Source organism: Coturnix japonica, chromosome 1 (assembly GCF_001577835.2).
Source record: "Coturnix japonica isolate 7356 chromosome 1, Coturnix japonica 2.1, whole genome shotgun sequence".
Taxonomy (NCBI): domain Eukaryota; kingdom Metazoa; phylum Chordata; class Aves; order Galliformes; family Phasianidae; genus Coturnix; species Coturnix japonica.
The window spans coordinates 138,926,464-138,944,642 of record NC_029516.1 but is presented as its reverse complement, the minus strand read 5'-3'; the positions used below and the strand labels follow the sequence as shown (position 1 = coordinate 138,944,642).

Here is an 18,179-nt window from a genome sequence, read left to right as displayed (position 1 = left end):
CGTTACAGTATTAGCTTCTTTTATTGTGTTGGTACAAAGGATGAATTTATTGTTAAGTCTCCAAACAGGAAGAGGTTTTTCTGTGGGCTGTTCTGAAAACCTGTCAAGTGAAATGTTAAGAACTGATTCATGTCTTAATCTATTGGCTTTATCAAAGAGGAACAGGCAGTAATCCTTCTGTACATAGCAGGAAAAAACAGGGTAAAATGACTTCTTGATTTAATTAAAGAGAAATCTCTTATAGGTGGACTGGATGGTACTGTGCTGATATATTTATTAGGTTTCAAAATGAAAGTTCGTACCATTTTAATGTTAGTTACTTGAGATGGAAATGCTTCTCCCCCCCCTTCCCAATCTTTGACTCGTATCTGAAAAATAATTTCTTTGTAATGTGCTTGGGATTTGGCACCCTTTCATAATGCTGGTATCCTCTATGCTGGCTCATATGTCACGCTGAAAGCTGAAGGCTTGGTAAGCTCTGCCAAGCTTTCATTATCCACAAAAACCCTTGCTAAAGTTATTTTGGTTGAGACTTGCTCTAAGGGTATAGATGAGTTGGTTGGGCGCTGTCAGGAGCTCGTCCTCAGCGTTGTAAATGGCAAACTGAAACCCAGGGGAGGTTAGGCAGGTAGAGTTAGCAAACTGTTGTGCAAACTGTGTTGTCCAACTTGTCCCTACGTTAACCACAGTGCCCAAGTGAGGTCAGCCATGAAATTACTCTAGTTGGATCTGTAACTGTGGAGTGTTTTGTTTTGTTTCTTTGGATCCTTGCAGCGCTACCAGTTCTGCTTCTAGGAGTAAAGAGCAAGGCTGGAATGTGAATTTGTCATAAGGCAGTTGGCATATTACATCATACCTGCTTGGCAATAGATTAATTAGTGTTTGTCAGAAAATCAGATTTGATCATTTCTTATGGAAAACAAAGCAGGAAGTGTAGAGTCAAGAGAACTGGCAGCAGTATAGGCATGCTCTTCAATTTACTTCAATGTAAGTTGACTTTCCACACATTTTTGTATCATAACAGCTCCACAGTATGTTTAAAGGGTTTACAGAGTAATTTAAAACTTCTGTATCTGACCACATTGTGAAGTCTTAACTGAGCTATGATAACAGGTTTTGATATATTTAGAAGTTTGGAGGGGAATATGAGTTTTGTTCTAAGAAGTGAAGGAAATAAGTTATACCAAGATAATTCTCATTTGAAAAGTTAATTGTACATTATTTGATCACCCAGATGGCAAGCAAGTCTTTAAAAGATTTCAAGAGAAAGCTGTATGTGTCAGGAGAGAAATGCTGTCTGATCAAGAAGTTTCTCATCTGATTTTTTAATGTAATAGAAATAAATAATTTCAGACATTCAAGCAGAATAAGCTTGAATTCAAAATTTGTAGGATGCCACTCATCAGAAAAGGAGGGATACTGTTTCATGCATTGCTTTTGTGTTGTCCTCTGTTAACCTTGGTTTCAGCGTTGAAAGTAAATCACTCTTGTCATGAAGCAGGAAAACTTTTATAAAAGTCAGCATGTGAGAAAAAGATTACATTTCATTTTTTGGCTATCTGGCATTCCTAAGCAAATTTCTCTTGCCATCATCACCTGAAGCTAATTGCCCTCATTTTGAATTAGCTGTGATAGGTTATGCAGGATAATATTAAAGTGTGCCTGGAGCAGCGTGTATTTTGACACCTCTGTAGTATTCCAGTTTTCTATGGTTGCACCACTGTTAAGTGTGTGCATTTTATCTACCCAAAGTAGATCAGACAAACTGTTGCTTAAACAGTTAGCTTTTGAGGCTGGGATTGCTGTAAGCAGTATATAGTATTCTGGTCAGCTACTACTATGTACTACCAGATAGAAAATATATAGCTTCTGTTGTATGTGAAGAGTGTGTAAGGAGGAGGGTGCCATTGAAAGAGTGGATTCGCCCTTTAGCACTAAGGAGGACAGCAGAGTTGTCATGATATGTCATAGTAAAGCCAGCAGATGACTCTGACTGGTAGGCTGCATTTCTGTCTGAGCCATGGTTGCCCAGTGTGAATTTGTCTCGTTGCTATTTGACCCCCATAATAGCTCTGATACTGGACATCTGCAGTGGGAATGTTTCCAGTGTAATGATGCGTTATATGCAGAAGCATTTCCTCCCAACACTTACTTTCGGGGCCTCTTGTGTTGTAGGCTCTTCGGCACCTTACCAGGCCTTTGTTGTGTTCCATGTAGCTAGGCTTCCTTCCCAGCAGGAAGAGTTATTTTCTCCTTGTACTTTATTTATTTCCTCCTCATACCCTGTTTCTGAGGTGCTTTCTCCTTTTCACTTTAATTGATACCACTATATCTTTGTGTCATCAATTATATATGATAATGTTGAGCCATAAGAGATACCAAGCTCTTGTTTGTTTGTTGTGAGTATATTTTGAGTCATAGGAGCATAAGGTAAGACCCTCTGTTACCTGTGGCTTGCCAAAAGCTTTAATTACAAATAATATTCCTATCTGGTAAAGAAGTTGCCACTTCCAGATATACTTTGTTTTATATATATATATTTTAATGGTGACTGAGATGGCGTATAGGCACAATCTGAAACTCTTCTCTGTAATTACTACTTATATCTAGGACAAGAATCCTCTTACATCTCCAGTATGTTAGAGACTCTGAGTTCCAAGTGATTATGCGATTATCCTTTTTGCAAAGAGAAAGCTGCTTAAAATTTTATTGTTTAGAAGTTTGTGTGAAGAGGGGTGGTTAAAATGACTGGCTGCTGTTCAAAGGATTGCAAGCTTTATGCTTTGCAAGATCAGTGATGAGATTAGTTGTTGTGATGTGGAAAAATATACCAGCATGGATGGCGTCTCTTCTGCCAGTGAGCATGAGAGTATAGATCAATATCTGAGATTTATATTTTGGTATTTCTGTAGATCTGCAGAAGTTATTGCTCAGTGGTGGAATACAGCAATGTATCATGTTTTCCAATAAAAGTTACATCTTCCAATAAAAGTGTACATCTTCTCAATTATTTGCATAAGTGCATGTGACTCTCCTAAATTCTCATTTAAAATTTCTTAAAATCATTTCCAATCAGAAATATTATTTTAAAACACAGCAGCTTTATTATTATTATTATTATTTTCCCATAAGGCAGGGCTGTCAATAATTCTTTTGATCCTTTTTTCAGTTCTGTCACAGTAGGAATGTCACACGAGCCTAGGGACTTGCAGTTGACAGAACAGTTTCTATTTAAAAATGCTAAGCACTTCCTTACCCAGCTCTTTAAAAGTGGCACACCCAGTTGTTCCCAGCTGTGGAAGGGTTTTTAGCAACATAAAGCCAAGAAATGAGAATTTCCCTAGACAGATAGAAAACTTTGGTTCTGATTGAATTTGCTATCCCAGTGATCAGTTTTAAAGGAGGCAGCCTGAACAGTTGGATCAATAACTGAACTAAAATTAATCTTTTTTTTTTTTTTTTTTCCTGAGCAAATTAATAACACTATCTGAAAAGAATTAAAGAACTACTTAGTTTCATGGAATACTAATGATAAACACTAACTATTATGGGATCATATATGAAAATATTTAATGCACTAAACTGAATTTTGGGAAAAAGAATCCACTGCATTTATCATAAATGGCAAACTTTGCTTAAAACTACCACAACTCCTAATGTTAATTTTATTACTTTAATTTCATTCTTCAATAAATATCAAAATACTTTACTTCTATTAATATTACTAGGATGGGGTTGTATTTAGAATAGGTTTTGAGTGAAATTGAATTCTGTTAAGGTAGCTGGACGTGTCTCAGAACCTACTGTTTCTGAATATGATATTTGGATAAGGCCTTTAACTTTTTTGCTTCTGTGTTCTTCTTTACTTATTCAGCATCAAACTTGTTAGCTAAATTAAGAGAAAAATGTATAAAACAAGAGGAAAATCCTGACTGAGAAATCTGGCTGAAATGGAATTAAGTGCATAAATCAGGTGAATTAACAGAACTCTGATTTCTACCCTTGGCATTTCTAACTTTGCGATAGTTTTAGCTATCAATTTATAGTTCCTTCTGAACTATAGATTATAGTTTTCTAAAGCAAAGAAATACACCTGGGGGTAAAAAGAAAATGGATGCAGTGCTTTCTCTTGGACAAAGGTCTACGTATCTAAAGCCATGCAGGGAGGAGTAACAACTGTTACGCTTGCCCTTGTGTTCATGAATTTCAGATGCTAAACTTTTGAGACAGGCTTTCTTACAGTTCAGAGGTGATACTTTATGAATTGAAGGTACGAAAAAAAAAATGTTTGGAAGACAGATGTTTAAAATAACAAGCCTTTCATTTTCCAGCTTTAAGTGATGCGGTTAAAAGCCTGCATTCTGTTTCTCCCTACCTATCTGGAGCAGAAACAATTTTATATAGTTTTCTTATGATTAAACGTTAAAAAGAATGAATAATTATATAGAGTTATGCAGACAAACTTTTTAAAACAGATGTATGGAATCTCTACAAGCTGTATCACAAGTGTTGTCCCCTTATTAAGCCACCCTTTCCTCTTATGGGCTGTCAGAAAGTAAGCAGTGTTAGCATTGGGTTAAGCCAAACACAAAGCATCCTCTAGTACCTGCTTTCTTTATCCCATAAGTCAGATTACAGTAACACCAATGCCACCTTTCAGTGGTGAAATTTTCTCACTTGTCTTTTCTGGTGCAACTGCTAAATGCATGGATATTGTTTGGTGGTAAAAATACCACTGAAGCATTTGCAAAAAGGGGAAGAATATGGATGTAGTATCTGCTGGTTTATGTTCTTTGTATCTTAAGAAAATAGCTACGCACTATTAAATAGATTCTAGGTTTTTATATGGAAACAAATTTTACTTTTATTTTTTGCTATATAAATTGATATTCCTCATAAATTCATGTTCTTCATGACTGGTCTTAAGGAACAAGTTGTGTTTCCTGATTCCACTTGTGTTGCTCTTTCATAGAAGCATAAAATGTTTTAGGTTGGAAGGGACGTTTAAGATTATCTAGTTCCAAACCACCAGCTACAGGCAGGGATGCCTCCCTTTATACCAGGTTACTCACAGCCCCATCCAGCCTGGTCTTTAGTGCTTCCAGGGAGGGGGCATCCCTCCCTGTGTAGGAAGCCCTGAAAAGATGATCTTTTGAGTGTGTGATTATTGTTAACAATTTTAGGTATTTCTTTTGCAAACCAATATCACCTGTAGTCATGTTGATGCCTACTCATGAATCTCAGCTGTCATTTAGAGAGGTCAGTTCTGTTCTTCCTAATGCTGCAATAGGAATGAAAGCTTTTACCAAAATGTGCTGTGAAAAGCTAGTTGAGAAATAGAGAGCACTATTTAAAAGAAACAGTGATTTGGTAGGAAGAAAGAGAGGGTCTCTGACTCTTTGAATGCTTGTAATTCAATCATGAACGCTGGACAACCAAGCAAAAAAGAGAATGGAAAAGTGGGGGGTGGAGGAAGAAGATGTATTTATGTATATGCATACATGCATATGAAGGAAAGTTTCAGTTGTGAAAGCAGTGTCACATCTCAACCTTTGGAGGATTTCTTTAAGCTTGCTTTGCCAGTAGCACTCAGCAATTTGAACTGTCTGGTGACTGACTTACCTAAAGGCTTGAGAGGTAATGAGAAACTCTTTTGGGAGTTGTATCCTATTCTGTGCTTCACAAAGAATTGCTCTATTTTAAATTTTGATGGAGGTAGTCTAACCAAAAAATAGCAATTAAAAAGAAAAAAAAAGGAAAAAAATGCAAGTAAATTTGTAGTCAGGTAGGTCAGAGTTCAGTTTTGTTGTCGATAGTATTGAATTTATATTTGAGTCTTGCATAGCTAATATTCTTGTAGACCTGCTATAGTTTCTTGATTTTTTTTTTTTTAAACCCAAGAACTTCAGGTTTATAATGAGAGTACATGTTGGCTCTGAGCCCAAGTCTGCTGTACTGATTTAATTTTTCTAAAAAACACACAGTATGAGTGTAAAAAGCTAGTTATTATTTCCCTTTAAAATAAAAACAAAACAAAATACAAAACAACAAAACAAAAATACCTACCCGAAACACACAAAGGGGAACCACCCTTTCCTGCTTTTTTTATTTTGTGTAGAACAGAAAGTTGTGGACTGGATGAAAGCCAGTGATAGTACATGTGTAAGGTCTCCAGATTCTAACAGAATGACTAAAAAGTCAATCAACCCAAAGGCACAAAGAGACTATCTATGAATTCAAGTTGAGGGGAAAGGAATAGAAGACAGGAGTTTCTGGAACAAAAGCCTTTTAAACAAAATTCAATTAGAATAATGAATGCTGTTTTAAAAAATCATTTTCTGACTTCTAGGGAAATTATATTTCTTGCACATGTGGTTGTAATAAGTTTTTATTGTGGTAACTAAGTTTCCTAGTGATACTTCCCTTGAAATGGAAAAGTGCAGCACCCTCACTTCAAAATGACTTCAGAAATGTTCCTATGACTCTGTATTCGTGGAAATTTCCTCTTAGCTGTGGGCATTTTCATATACATGAGTTATACTCTCATATCCTATTTTAAACATTAAAATTACTGTATTTATATTACTTGTGAAAACTTCGAGATCATGCATTTCCCTTTTAACTTTTGTCAGCTCTAATAATTGTTAGGCAGAGATAACAATGACTGAAATATACTCATCTTCACATCCAACTATTGTGCTCAGTGTACAGTACTTACACATGTCACAAAGCATTAGCTTTAAGTAATTACAGTAAAACCGTTGGAGGTAATCAAATATGTCCCTGACTTTGGACTGTACCTGCCAGGGTTAACCTCCAGCTTTTTGGTGTAAAGTCTATAAAATGTTGGGTGTGGTATTGTTTAATCTTTGTACTTTCTCTGAAGTTTCTAATCATGAAGAGAGATGTCTAAGGTGGTTCACTTTTTCTGTTGAGTGATTTAACGGGTAATCTACCTTTTTATGAGTCTGTAATCTTGATAGTGTTTGATTACTGAAGGAATGAAAAACTTCTAGGCTTCTATATTTGTACCTAGAAGTGTACAGAAAATTGTCTTAATGCATCTGGAAAAATGACATTAATGTGTGTTAGTATCTTTACTGACATGCATTCCTAACCTTGCACTGGAATTTAAATATCTATGCTATAAAACTGAATGATTTACTAAACGAAGTTGCTATAACTTTTTTGCTGAAAGACTACATTTTAAAAGTATCTCTGAAAAATATGGTTTTGTACACTCAAAAAACTTACTGCTAGAAGCCTTTACAATGTTTTTAATGCTCTTTTCAGTGCTTTTTTTCCTTGTATTAAAAGAAGAATCTCCCAACCTTTTAGTATCCCTTGAGCACCTGCATTCATTTGTAATCATGCAAATCAGGTTCTTAGGACAGAATTCAGTTTACAAAACAAGGTGATTATGTTGGATGAGAAGTAGTGAGTTATGAAGGAAGACACAGATAAAACCTGCCTTTTTGCTCTTCTTTGCTGTAGGCTTGCTTGTTTGTTTAGATAGAAAACTGCAGTTGTGTCTGAGTTTGGGCTAATGGACTTCTAAAAAGAATAAGCTTGCATCACGTAATTTTCATGTCACTTATTATATCTTCAGTTTCATTTTAATACTAAATTGCTAAAGCTAGAATGAAAAGATAAAGCTCTTATTTTATATATTAAGGGAAGCTGACTTAAACCTTTTCATGAATACAAGAGTTTGTCAATTAACTGTACTCTGTGGGTAGACAAAGTAAGGCTGAACAGTGCATTGACAACTTAGATTGTACTTGATATCAAGTCCTGCTTAGGGCCATTCTTATTCCTATATTATGGTTAATATTATTGTTACAGCACTTTGAGAGGTTTTAACTCATTATTATTGCTTAACTGAAGAACCCAATAGTGTTCTTCAAGGTGCTATTAACGGTTGGTTTTTTTTTTGGTTTTTTTTTGGTTTTTTTTTTTACTCTGAGTATTCCAGTGCAATAACAAATGCAAATATCTTTACAGAGCACATGTTGAGATGGCTGCAGGCTTTTTTTTTTCCATGCTGTCAATGAGACCAACTAAATGATATTATGTCCTGTCACATAGTTAATAAGAGAGCACTTTGTGGGGAGAAGACTGCTAAATAACAGCATGCTTAGCCACATAAAGGCACGTGTTTTGTTTTTTTTTTTCTTTGTTTGTTTTTTGTTTTTAATGATAAAGATCTTTAATGTCTTTAAAAAACAAAAAGAAATGTTTTAAAAGAAAAGGAAAAAAAAAAAAAAAAAAGCCAAAACCCACAACTAAAGAACTCTTCTCAAGGCTGAAAAAGCTGGACTACGAAGCTCAGGATTTCCAGCTCCAGCCATCCTACTGTCCTCTCCACTCAACTTGCTTCATTTCAGTAATGTCTTGCTGGGCACTGAACTGAAAGCATCATTCTAAATATAGAGTAACTAGCACTGAGGAAAGTGAGGATGATTATGATGATTGGTGTTGACCCATGTTTCCTTTCCTACCATCCTTTAGGCCCTGCTCCTCAATCCACTATGCCATTGCAGGGGCTAATTTGTCCCAGCTCAAGACTGGGACTTTGTCCTCCTTGAAAATCACAAGGTTTCTACTACTGCCTCTGAGTATTGGCTGTGCCCTCCTGGTGCTCCTGTCAGCTCAGTGCTGGGGCGTATCAGAAACTGACTCAGAAGGAAATATGTGAAAGTCACTGTAGCATGTTACTCGGACTGAAGAGGTTGAGTAATATGTATTATATTTCCTCTTTCCCTTCTAGAAAAGATGTCCAGTGATTGTAAACATATACACACCTTTGAACCCAGTGCGTAAAGATACTCATCAACTGACGTGGATTCCAATGCGTTACATGATAAAATAGTCAACTGGGGTGGGGAAAGGGAGGCTAAGTTCAAAATGCTTTTACTTTTGTAAATGATATTAAATTACAGACAGCCACTTGTGCCCTGTGAATAAGTGCTCAAATATGCTTGTCAGATTTATGATGCAATAATTCATGCTTTTTAACCCTGTGACCTGATGTCTATGAGATGTTCTCAGCCATGATCCTTTTCTGGGAATGAGGGATATGCTTGGTAAAACGTTAGCTAAAAATGCTCAAGTTAACAGAGGGCAGATTTAATTAAATTTTTTTCTATTTTTTTAAGAAATATTGTTCCATGTGTAAAATATGAGGAAAACTTGGATTACTAAGTGAGAACAGGAAAGTCAGAACAATTCCTATTTCATATAGAAATGATGAACTATGGAAGAGGTCATGCTATTCAGGACTGAAATGACAGGGTTAATAGTTCAGAGAGTTTTGTGAAAGTATCTGTTCAATAGCATTCCAAAAAACAAACAAACACCCAAAAAAGAAACAAACTACCCAAAAAAACCCCAAAAAGCCCCACCCAGAAATAAAACCCAAGCATTGCTAAGAATTACTAGGACTAGAAGAAATAACAGCACATTATTGTGCTGCTGTGGCTAATCTGTAGTTTCCCGTTGTCATACTGCGTGAAGCTTTGGAGCTTGATCATTTACCTGTTTCTCTCACTTGCCAATATACCCCCAAAACCAAAACAGTGGCACTGAAAAATCTTCAACCTTGTGACACTTGAACCAAAAATGGGAATTAGCTCCTGCTGGTTGTTTAAATGTGAAAGAACTCCTTAGCCAGGAAGACGTAGAATGAATCCCTCTTTAAGCCAAGGGAAGGTGAACAAAGTGATGAATATTATACTATTCATATTAATAACAATACATATGAAAGCCTCACTAGGAAATGGTATGGCAGGGTAGTTGAGCTAGTTGCTGCATCTCATTCTTAAAAGAGAAGTCATCCGAATGTGAGGGCTGTAGGTCTCCTTGTCAAATGATGCTGCCTAAGATAAAAGTTTACTTCACCTCAGGTAGTAGTGGAGAAGTTCATGGAAGAGAAATCTCTGAAGAATTACTTAATAAAGGGAAACAACATCTAGCTTGGGAAGTCCCTGAGGGAGAAGCATTTTGCTTGCTCTATTTTCACTCCTCCTTAGGCAGCCACTTAGAGCTGCATAGGAGGATGAGATCGTGGTTCAGCAGGGTTTTGATATGGCCCTGTGTGGATGTTCCCATCTGAGCTTCTGCAAAGGTCGCATCCACTAAAAGCTGGTTTGAACTTCTGTAAATTTATGATATCTTCCTTCAAGAAGCATGACTAAGGAAGGAAATCAGGCCAACTTCTATGGAAGCAATTAATTTGCTTTGCTAAATCAGACAAACAATCTACCGTTGTTAAGCTTTAGTAGGAATAGAATGTTGCGTACAGAGGTAGCTGAGAAGGTGATTAACACTGTAGTAGGGAAGGATGGGAAATCTCTTAATCTAGACTAATATTTGACTATCTCTACATGAAGCCAGGTTTTGCAGTCATGGAGGTAGAAAAAATATTGTATATTTCATATTATTTCATACTCATAAATTCATATTATTATGAATTTTTATTATTTTTAACAATAATTGTCCTTATCAAACAATCTGCCATTTTAGTAAAAGCTTTGTAGGAATAGGTGATTTTTTCTGCAGATAAGCTGGCATATATATTTGCATGAACTATATTCAGAATCATTGGTTAAAACCTTCTTCTCTAAAAATATCAGTTAATTTAAGATGGTTTGTTACTGATTTTGTCATGGGTAATGTAACTAAGATCACGCATCAGATGGTTATGCAGAAGGCACGCCCACCCAGCTTGAATGAGCACAGAATAAGATGCATCAGTAATGAGATTCCTCTGCTGTGCTTATCCTGCAGAACACTCACTTTTGCTGTGCAGTACATTCTATTCTTTGAAACCTGAGCTCATCTCTTGTATTTAATATTGACTGCTGTTGAGAAATCACACAAGTCACTTACTGTTGGTTATTTATTAAATATAAAGTTTTTTTCTTTTTTCCTTGAAGAGGAAAATAATTGTCTTAAAAAAGAATAGATTTTGTTTCTATAAACAACATTTTGTCATTCTGAGACATTCTCCTCTCTTAGTTGTGACCTAATTCCTTTTCTAATACTATTTGAATAAACTGTGAATACATTTAACAAGCTACTTGGTTTAAGACATGTCTGTGCAGAAATGCCTAGTTTTTTGGCTGGTCAGTCTAGGGTGGTGATTGTCACAAAAATAATGCAACTGCACTTGTGAACATTTTATTCTATTAAATATTCTTTTTTTGTTGTTCAGGTAAGATAGTAAGCCTATGAATCCATGGGCTGATGGCAGCCAACAAGCCTGCATTCCTGAGCTTTGTTAGCCTGGGTTCATGTGGGCAATGGCTGCGCAGTAGCTGTACTCAGCTGTGCATGCAGGACAAATTCAGCTCATTGTCTGACTTCCTGCTGCCAATGCAGGATAACTGTGCAATGTTGGCTTCAATACTCAGAGTAATTTAGACAGGTACTCCATGTTTATACTGTGTTAGGTATCTGCCAAAGTTGCCTGATAAAAGTCACTTGATATATTTCCTTCTTTTAATGGACAGTGTAAGTTTTACCAGGAAAAAAGCTGGAGGGAAGTGCTGGGGCTTCTTAATCAGAAAGCATATTTACACAATGGGGTCCTATGGTGAAAGGGCAGAGAAGTGTGTGGCCCCTGGAGAAGGTAAACTTGAGATGAATTTGAATACAAGCGTTGTTGGATTCCAATTTCTGAAAATCAGTTTAAGTGCCAGTTGTGAAATCTTCACTGAACTGAAACATCAACTGAAATAGGGCTGAGAAAAGGAATCTTAGTACATCAAATAACCTTTCTCCATAGGCCATTTTTAGCTTTTAATTTATACTTTTTCACAAAACATGAGTTTTGCAGTGAACAGCTGTGATGGCTTGAAAAGCTGCCTAAATAAAAATATACACTGAGCATGAATATATGTGAGAAGATAAAAATTCAAGGCCTGTTTTCTTCAGCTCAAATATGAGCACATGACTGAAAATGATAAGGTATAAGTAGGTCAAAAACCAGTCTGCTTCCAATGTAGCGTGGTCTGTGAAGAATACAGGAATGTGCTGGTTCCTTTGCTTTGCTTGAACAGAGGTAGATCTGTATGATCAAGTGCGTTGGGTTGACTTGACTCCTAGGCCATGGGAACAGCAATATTTTCACTACTGTAGCCAGCACCAAATCACCATGGTGCCTCTGGAGCACATTGGCAACACAGGCAACTGCATACCACTGAAGCAGCATCACACCATGGCTTTCTTCTCATCCACCTTTCCATTTCCACAAACTATGTGGTATTTCCCTGCTGTGCTGCATGGTGTAAATACATAACTTGAGCTCTACCTAAATTGCTGTGTTGTGCTATGGGTACTGTTAGAAGACAGTCTAGTCAGGACAAAAAGGAATTATGGTAAAATGTGATTCAAAGCTAGTATAAATGAATCCAGTTTGTCTCCTTTTATTAATGGTGATGTATGGAGAAATCAATCTCATCTGTTCCCAGAAGCATTGCAAGAAAACCATTTTCCCATTGTCAACTACAGCACCTTTTGAAGGTGAATGGTTTGCATTTGCATACTAGTAGGTATTTTCTCATTTTCATAGGTGAACCTGAACTGAAAGGCTCTTTATAAGATTAATTCCAGTTCAGGGGAGGTGGGGAAGCAGTGAACACATTGACTTTCTCTCCTGTTGTCCAGGAATGTATTTATGTGGTTTCTATCATGTAAAAGTGGCATGTTGCTGTCTAATCAGTCAAACAAGAAAGAAGCTAGCTTTTATTTCCTGGGGTAGGAATCTTTTTTGATGGAAACATACCAGAGGCACCAGCAGTTATGTAAGAAGCTTTTGTGTGCAGAATTTTTGTCAGAAAAGCAAATATCTTCAAGCTCCTAGGAACTGTTTGGTCAGGCTTAATTGCATGTAGGCTTTGGCATACAAGGCTTAATGGAACATGTTCCTGTTATTTGCGCATCTGTAGACACAGGAGAGACAGAGTTCCTTACAAGCAGAATTAAATAGTAGTGAGAGTGGTGGAGGAGCACTCCTAAACAGTGTTTTTTTCCTACTTCAAGCTACAAGATGATTCTCCAGCTAATTATTTGAGGTTATTTCAGCTGTGAACTGTGACTTCTTTGTTCATGTTATCTATTTTTAATTTTGAGGGCTGCCTTCAGTTTCAAAACTGGTGTATTAAGTTCAACATTTATTTGTACAGTATCCTAGTCTGTGTTTTCCTGTAAAAGCAAAGAGAGTAGCATCTCCTCAGTTTTATTTCCCTTTGCCGTAGGTGATCCACATGCCACTGCTTCTATGGTTTGGAATAGTTTTTTGATTGCTCTCCAGCTAATCTGGAATGGGATACCTGATGAAGATGGCTTCTTTCTGTTTTTGTTCTTCATTTCTCAGGCTTCTCTGCCAGGCAACTTGGAAAACAAACAGCAACGCAGGGTCAGCCTCCAAAGAGAACATGCTTTGAAGTAGAGGACAGGTGGCGGTTACTCTTTAATGGTATTACAAAAGGCAGCTGTAGAGGTTTTCATGTATTTCCTTATTAAGGCGTGTAACATCCCAACCCTTATACTGAAAAAAATTAGTGGGTACTTATCAGGAAATCAGGTTGTACTTCCCTTGATGGTAGAGGATATAACTGCAATTCATTTGTTGACAGGATTTGAAAGTATCTAGTTCTTTGAAATGATAGCTTGTAAGTGATGATTCACACAGAAGTGTATAGAACCAAAGATAAGTGTTATACAAACCGGATGTAGATGGTCATCTTAAAGGCTCTGTAGAAGAGAGAGGGCAGAAAATGTTGGTTCATTAACCAAAGAAAATTGCAGCTCACTCTAAAATTTCTCAAATAATAATAATAATTTTAAAAAGTACATTGTATGATATTGTGTTCATGGGATAGAATTGCTTTTTGGTTTGAATCTGGCAATGACTCTACTGGAGCTGTCTTATCACTGGTGGTACTCTCTGGTCACTTTTCATTTTGTGGAAGCACTTCAGTAAGGCTTGATTGTACACGTGAAATACAGAATCTACTCTGCAAACTGAAATAAGCAAAAATAAACTTTTTTTTTTTTTTTTTTTTTTAAATATATAAAGAGATCATTATTTAATAGCATTTTCCTCTGCATATAATGCTCTGAGATAAGGAGCATGTTAGTGAACATATGGGGCGGTAGTTTGTTAAACACTCAAAATGAGTGCATTTGAGACTTTACACAGTGCAACTGAGTTCAGAGTATATTTAAATATATATGCATTCATATATGTTAGAAGTCTTACTTATTTCACATGTAGCCTGGATCCTCATGCTTGTATCAGCCTTCATCAGTGCTAAAATTCCAGTGTCATTGCTTGAAAAAAAGAAGGGATTAGGGAATGTTCTTGTGATGGGAATTTTTCTCTCTGTAGAGAGAGATACCTCAGGTCTTTAATCTGTTGTTCTTTTTCTGGTAGCTTTTCTTCATGAAACACTGCTTGGCTTTTTTGGTAACTTTATTAGACAGAAAACTCAAATATATGCACCCACATACCTGTCCTGTGTGTGTTAGTGCTTGTTCTTTTTTCCTTGCCTCTTAAGAAGCGTAGGTAACTGTGTAATTAAATGAACTATCATTAGAAGTTACATACCTGACATTCTGTCCAGAGTTCCTGGTACATTTCTGGATTTCTTTCCCTGGGGAAAGCTTCTATAGATTCTTTCCTATCTGCAAAAAATTTGAGATGCATACTTCTACAAGTACTCAATATGCTATTGTCTAAGTGAAGTGTGATAGAGGACTTAACATTTATAATCTTTTTTTTTTTTTTTTTTCTTTTTGACTGAGCAGTAGTTATCTGATTGCCAAAGTAGTTCTGAATCAGTGTCTTCCAATAAATTAACAACCAACAGATGGCTGGTTTGTTGTAGCATAAGATGTTTCTGATGGAACTGGTTTATGTTATTAAAAATGAGTCTTGCATAACTTACACTGCAGTATAAGCTATTTCTGAGTATATTAAAAGACTTGTGTTCTGCCATAAATATACTGCCTTGATGATGATGACTGTTGTATCTTCATATCTTCACTTGTTAAAAACCATTGAGAATACTTACTAAGATACAGATTTCAGAAGATAAATTGGATCACAAATTGCATCTGTACTCATGTAGAGAGAATAATATGTAAATAGCACTCTAGCCATATTTTTCATAGCAGCCTTCCCTACCTGTGTATTGCTATGTAGAAAGAAAGGGGAAGTATGTTGCAAAAACATGTAGTGCAGATCTTAACAGTCAGCATTGTGTGGATAACATGGCTCAATGGTTTGCTACCTGGCAACATTTAGTATTATCTTCGTATTTGCTTATTTCTCATGTGTATTATCTTTGGGTCAACATCCTCCCTCTAAACCATCAGCAGAGACTTATTTGTTCTCCTCATTTGAGGATGTTACTGGCTATTCCTTCATTATTCTGGATAACTAAATTTTGTAGTTTTGTTAGTTTGGAGTTGAAAATAATTGGAGACTTTACAGTTATTTTGAGTATTATTGCATTGTGCAGCCCGGTAATGAGACTTCTGAGATAACTTTTTGTGTGATTCTTCTGCAGTCATAACCTGCGTGATTCTTGTTGCAAGTAGGTTAGCAACTCTAGAATTAAGCATAATCAAGAAGTAAAACATGCAATTAGTTTTACTGGACTACCTTTGTGTTTCTCATTTTTTCTATATTTTACATCTCAGTGGGGAATGATTAGGACTTGGCTTTTCATTGAACTGGAAAATAGTTAATGTTGTCACAGTAGTGTTACTGTTGGGACTTCTAAACTCAAAGAGGACTAAAAACATAAGATGAAAATGGCTGCTTCTGCAGACATTTCCAAAGTAGCAGGTGTGGATTAGCAGTTGCTACGCAATGCAGACTTTGCTAAGAAGCTGAGCCTTGTAGCTTGCTGTTGCCACTGACATACTTTGCAGCTTAATCATTAGTCTGATACAATCATTGCAGTGATTAAACACAATAATGATTGCAATTCATAGCTCATATAGAGATACTTCTGCAGAAGCCATTGTTTCCAAGATGAGAATTCTCAAATTTTTCTAACCTTTTCTGGATCAAAATGTCTGCCCAGTTGTTGTGTGGAAATTGAGGATTTATGGTTGAAGGATTTCTACGGTAACCTCTTCCAGAGCCTAAAGGATGTTTTCATTATTCAAGCTCTGCAGTTTGAGTGACTTCTGGGAAGGATAGCTTACAACCACCACGTGTGTTTTAAGGATCCTACTTCTGGCCAGACAGTTAGTGAAATTCTACAGACAGTGAACTGTAGTTTCCAAGAGTTAATACGTTAGTATCTCTTTTCTCATGAGAGGGAAGACTCCTAATTTAGGATTTACTCATGCGCTCATTAAAGAGTTGGGATTATTGCCATGACCTCACTTGGAGCAGAATTGGATCTTTTTGTTCCACTCCCTCCCTGCCACCAGATTGAGTTGTAATAGCTTGTTGGAGCGCTTTGGTGGTGTCTTAATTGGTGTATCAAGCTTTTTCCTCAATCATCAGTTTCATGATGCAAATTACATACTTTATGGGTACCAGTGAAAGAGATGGTGTGAGATCATCTACTGTTCTGTGGCTAGGATTATTTTCCCATATCAATAACTTTGTTCAAGTTTTTATTTTCAAACTCCTCTGACTTTACTACAGAAACTTCAGCACATTTGGTTTCAGTAGGCTGCATTTTAGAAATTCTCCAGCCTCAGAGTTATGTGGTCAGACTAGCTTTTTTTTTTTTTTTTGCCGCCCCCTTTTGCCTCCCACACAGACCTTTAACATTCTGGCAAAGCAAGTATTTGGACATCTACCCATTCTCTCACTTTGCAGCATTCATTTTTCCAACATTAAAAACTTGGCCAGAAAACCTGGCCGAAAAGTTTAATGTTTTGAGCAAATGTTTAAGAATACCCTCTATCTGACTTGACTGCTTAAGTAGCTTTAAAGCACTTCTGTCCACTAGGGTGGACAGACTCTTTATCCTTCAGAAAGCAAACACTTATTCAGTGATATTGATGGCAACACACTGAATTAGTCATTTCATATATCACAGAATGACCTGGGTTGGAAGGGACCTCAAGGATCATGAAGCTCCAACCCCCCTGCATGGCAGGGCCATCAAACTTCCATGTTTACTAGATCAGGTTGCCCAGGGCCCTATCCAACCTGGCTTTGAACACCTCCAGGGACAGGGCATCCACAACGTCCTTGGACAGTCTATTCCAGTACCTCACCACTCTCCTAGTAAAGAACTTCCCCCTAACATCCAACCTAAATCTTCCCTCTTTCAATTCAAAACCATTTCACCTTGTCCTACTATTATTGGCTCTTTAAAAGAGTTTACTCCCCTCCTGTTTATAGGTACCCTTCAGGTACTAGAAGGCTGCAATGAGGTCACCCCACAGCCTTCTTTTCTCCAGGCTGAACAAGCCCAGCTCCCTCAGCCTGTCCTCATAGGGCAGGTGCTCCAGCCCCCTGACCATCCTCGTGGCCCTCCTCTTATATTTCTACATATATTACAGAAATAAATCCAAAGATGTAACTAACAATGAATAAACAACGAATAAACTGTAATTATCAAAGAATAGTTAACATCCACATTTTTAAGTAGCTCCATTATATGGATATGTTACAGGAACTGAGGACAGAAGGTAGGAAATGTGGTGAATAGGGATAAAAGTATTTGCTCACCTTAGGTCTTGTCTGCTCCATGAAACAACAGGGCATGTTTTTGCTGAGAGTAGTGCACTTTGAAACTTGATTCTTGTGTTTTGTTTTTTGATGGCTTCCGGGAGAGCTGATTCATGAAATTATATTCTCTTCCATCATTATTTCTGATAAGATTGAATAACTTTACATTTGACTGTATTGATTTAAGTGTTCTTTCCTGGATCCAAGTTTGCCTTCCCATGTGAAAGCAAATTAAAAAAAAAATAAAAAAAAGAAAAAAAGATAGGAAATGTTAAGGACCACTAATATTTTTCTGTGATCTGCGTACCACGCTTCTTTAGGTTCATGTTCTTCAACTCAAGTTAATGGGGATCTGGCTTTCACAGAGAAAAGTCAGGTTCGGCCCGTGTATCATGTTTTTATGTGATGTTGTGATCCCTGTTGCTAGGGTAACTCAAACATAAAATCTAAAAAAACCTCAAAAAGG

The 18,179-nt window shown here is 36.8% G+C and overlaps 1 protein-coding gene across 1 annotated transcript in view; it reads left to right on the top strand.

The window, feature by feature from the left end:
* LMO7 (LIM domain 7) overlaps positions 1-18,179 on the top strand; it is a 128,429-nt gene that overhangs the window by 57,641 nt on the left and 52,609 nt on the right.